This window comes from Oncorhynchus kisutch, linkage group LG5 (assembly GCF_002021735.2).
Source record: "Oncorhynchus kisutch isolate 150728-3 linkage group LG5, Okis_V2, whole genome shotgun sequence".
NCBI lineage: Eukaryota > Metazoa > Chordata > Actinopteri > Salmoniformes > Salmonidae > Oncorhynchus > Oncorhynchus kisutch.
Window position 1 is genome coordinate 52,218,788 of NC_034178.2, and position 4,764 is coordinate 52,223,551.

The window sequence follows — 4,764 nt, forward strand, 5'->3', positions numbered from 1 at the left end:
TTCCTCACCATCTTAAATAAGCATAACCCATTCAAAAAATGTAGAACTCCAGACTTGACTGCCCTTGACAAGCACTTTCTAAAATTATCTTCCGCAATCGTTGCAATCCCTATCACTAGCCTATTCAACCTCTCTTTTGTATCGTCTGAGATCCCTAAAGATTGGAAAGCTGCCGTGGTCATCCCCCTCTTCAAATGGGAGACACTCTAGACCCAAACTGTTATAGAACTATATCCATCTCTGCCTTTCTGAAGTTTTCAAAAACCAAGTTAACAAACAGATCACTGACCATTTCGAATCTCACCGTACCTTCTCCGCTATGCAATCTGGTTTCCGAGCTGGTCATGGGTGCACTTCAGGTTCTAAACGATATCATAACCGCCATAGATAAAAGACAGTACTGTGCAGCTGTCTTCATCGACCTGGCCATGGCTTTTGACTCTGTCAATCACTGCATTCTTATCGGCAGGCTCAACAGCCTTAGTTTCCCAAATGACTGCCTCGCCTGGTTCACCAACTACTTCTCAGATAGAGTTCAGTGTGTCAAATCGGAGAGCCTGTTGTCCGGACCTCTGGCAGTCTCTATGGGGGTGCCACAGGGTTCAATTCTCGTGTCGACTATTTTCTCTGTATATATCAATGATGTCGCTCTTGCTGCTGGTGATTCTCTGATCCACCTCTACGCAGACAACACCATTCTGTATACTTCTAGCCCTTCTTTGGACACTGTGTTAACTAACCTCCAGACGAGCTTCAATGCCACACAACACTCCTTCCGTGGCCTCCAACTGCTCTTAAATGCTAGTAAAACTAAATGCATGCTCTTCAACCGATCGCACCTGCCTGCCGGACTAGCATCACTACTCTGGACGGTTCTGACTTAGAATATGTGGACAACTACAAATACTTCCAATCTATCTCCAATCTAAAATTAAATCTAGAATTGGTGTCCTATTTCACAACAAAGCCTCCTTCACTCATGCTGCTAAACATACCCTCGTAAAACTGACTATCCTACCGATCCTTGACTTCTGCGATGTCATTTACAAAATAGCCTCCAACACTCTACTCAGCAAATTGGATGTAGTCTATGACAGTGCCATCCGTTTTGTCACCAAAGCCCCATATTCTACCCACCACTGCGACCTGTATGCTCTCGTTGGCTGGCCCTTGCTTCATATTCGTCACCAAACCCATTAGCTCCAGGTAATCTATACGTCTTTGCTAGGTAAAGCGCAGCCTTATCTCAGCTCACTGGTCACCATAGCAACACCCACCCGTAGCACGCGCTCCAGCAGGTATATTTCACTGCTCATCCCCACAACCAACTCCTCCTTTGGCCGCTTTTCCTTCCTGTTCTCTGCTGCCAATGACTGGACCGAATTGCAAAAATCACTGAAGCTGGAGACATATCTCCCTCACTAACTTTAAGCATCAGCTGTCAGAGCAGCTTACTGATCACTGCACCTGTACACAGCCCATCTGTAAATATCCCACCCAATTACCTCATCCCCATATTGTTATTTATTTTTGCTCTTTTTCACCCCAGCATCTCTACTTGCACATCTATCACTCCAGTGTTAATGCTAAATTGCAATAATTTCACCACTATGGCCTATTTATTGCCTTACCTCCTTAATCTTAATACATTTGGACAGACTGTATATAGATTTTTCTATTGTGTTATTGACTGTACGTTTGTTTATCCCATGTGTAACTCTGTGTTGTTGTTTTTGTCGCACTGCTTTGCTTTATCTTGGCCAGGTCGCTGTTGTAAATGAGAACTTGTTCTCAACAGGCCTACCTGGTTAAATAAAGGTGAAAATAAAATAAAAATGGATTGCTTTCAGACCTTGTCCATGGACTGCTTACAGGGTAAGGAAACTAATTTGTAATTTTGAAATATGGGTGAAATATTCCTTTAAGTGTTCTGCACTGAGATAAGAAATTGGCATGGTACCATAGACCTAAGTTGACAAGCTAATATTTCACAACAATGAGATCGATATCACAGGTGTCGTACAAATCATAATAATCATTAACTCCCTAAATGTCTTCCTCAGTGTACTTACTTCTCCTCCACCTAACCTGATTCCACTTCCTTTCTTCCCTTCTCTGTCTGTGTGTCTTAGGGATGGAGCCCCTGACTCTTCTTTGTTTCAAGTAGTTGTTAGAGTTGCCCCACATTGACAACAGAAGGATTGCTTTGTATGGAAAGGTATAGGGTCGTATTTCCTGCTATATTGCTGCATTGATTCTAGAAAAAAAGTTGATCATGTTAGATAAAACAGTATTCTGTCTATAGTCACTACTGCATGTGAGTACCCCAGACATTTGGTGGACTTCTGACACTGAAGATGTTGGCAGCAGCCTCTCTCAAATGTACTAAAATTGTTCCTTTAGTCTTCCTTTGAACCAAAAACATGAGTCTTAATTAAACATGTATTTTCAGGCTGCATCTTTGTTGCATGATGTGGTCAATCTGAGGGACAAGAACTTCCTATTTTTACATGGAACTGCAGATGGTGAGAACCATTATGATCTATTCAACTATTGCGAGATTTAGGGGAATTCTTTCAGAAGTGCTACAAAAATAAAGGTATACCCCATATGAGATATTGGATTGATCTATTTGCACATATTTGTAAAGTAACACTTTCATCTTGCAATACTCTGTTTTAATTTATTTTCTCTTCCAGCACACTGCCAAGCTAATAGATTGTCTGGTGGCATTTTGAGAATTTTGCATGAGGAAAAATTTAAAAGGCATGTAGTGGGAAGGGAAAGTATGCTCTGAAATGTCTCTTTTTGAGTAGTTTGCATACTTATGTTTAAATGATGGATATTGCAGAACCTGATCATTTCAAAGATCCTTAAGAATGTTTTCTTGTTTCTGAATTGAATTTGATTTTGAATTACATATTTATTTGTTTGTTTACTGTTGATTACAGAGCACTCACCAAGGAGCTCCTTCAGCAGTGGCCCTGTCCGAGAGGATCAAAACCGTAATGTATCACGGTTAAATTGTGACTGACTGACTGATCTACAAATAATAATGAGTCGTTATTTATGATGCAAGGTGATTGTAAATCAGTCAGTACACTGTCGCCTGCAGTCGTTTTGGTGCTCTCAAACACGGCCAATGTACCGAGTTAAAGACAGTTTCAGGTTGGATATTTGATGGATATTTGTGCTTTCAAACCTCAATAGCTTTCAAACCACTTGAGCTACAGACTCCAAATATTTTCACGATATGGACATTAACTCGCTTTGCAAAGCTAATAAACGTGGAAATGTGAGCAGCATTTTGTATTCCTTGTTGAATTAGTTAGGGAGCGTAAACAAAGTACAAACTTGTTTTAAACATTTGAATTTCATTAGCTCCTTGGTCATGTGACCTACTGACTTCAAACAAGGTTCAGAATGTACACTGATTACCCTTCTATATTCCACACCCTTTAGTTTGTCCATTTTCATCTCACATTACTTTATATGAATTTGCCTGCTCTGCCCCCCTGAAGGACCGTGTCACTCACACACCTGGCTTCCAGGCAGACCCCCATTGACCTGGGGGCCTGGTTAGCATGCTAAGGTCAGATACCATCAGAGACTTTTCTGTCTTACAAGCTGGACATCAGTTGCCACTACTAACCTTCAGCGTACTTTAACTGGGTTTTTACATCCAATCAACATCAAGTGCCAGCGCAATACTTATAGGCTTGAGAACAGACAGAAACGTGGGAAACACCTTTACCAGCGCTTCATCGATATTCCTCACTTTGACATGGGGGGGTCACAGTCACCCCAAGGGTAATTTGAGTGCGACCATGACAGGTGGGTACACTCGTTTGAATTTCATCAAGTTGACATTCAGTGATCCGTGCCCAGTGGGAACCTAGGATTCTTCCGTCCATTTTATGGTTCCGCAGCTAATCATTGGGCGTGGATGGTACTACCCACATCAGATGTAGGCCTCCCTCTCCAGACAAGCTGGAGATACCTCTCCCCACTTTGTAGGGCATGGTGCCGTACGATCCACAATCCCTGTCACTGCGGGGCCAATGGGTTTATTCTCCGCCTCAAGTCTAGTGAGCGTAGACGAGATCTGCGAAAAGAGCCCGGCGCGCGTACAGAGTTTCCGCCGCGAACCGCCGGACCCAACCCCCCACCGGTCCGCCTTCAGCCCACCGACGGACACCACCCTGACGAACCACCGCACGCAACCCCTTGCGAAACCAGTTATGAGAGACTGCGAGATGGGCCGCACAACAAACTTCCAGTGGTGGCGAGAGGAGGGCGATGGAGCGACTGTTCCCACAGCCGCGGCTCGAGCCAAGCCCTGCTTCGCACCCCAGCCTTACCGAGCCAGACCTTAGAGCCAATCCTTATCCCAAAAATACAGGTCATTTTTGGCAACTTTCCTTACCTACGTTGTTCTAACATGCCAGAGGCTGTTCACCTTGGAGACCTGCGGTGGATATGGGTATGGGTATGGCCCGGCGTGAGATTTACACCCTCTCCCCTGGATTTTCAAGTGCCAGGGAGAGCTCACCGGATGCCGCCAAAACCGCAACTCTTTCCATGGCATGGGCCCCTCTCTCGGGTGAACCCATTCCAGGGCACCCTGCCCTTCACAAAGAAAAGAGAACTTTCCCTGGGGCTCCCGCCAGCTTCTCTGGGATCGGCACGTTACTGCAATGGATGCCTCGCGGCGCCCGTCTCTGCCAGCCCGTGGATATTCTGAAAATAGTTTGAGGTCAGTAG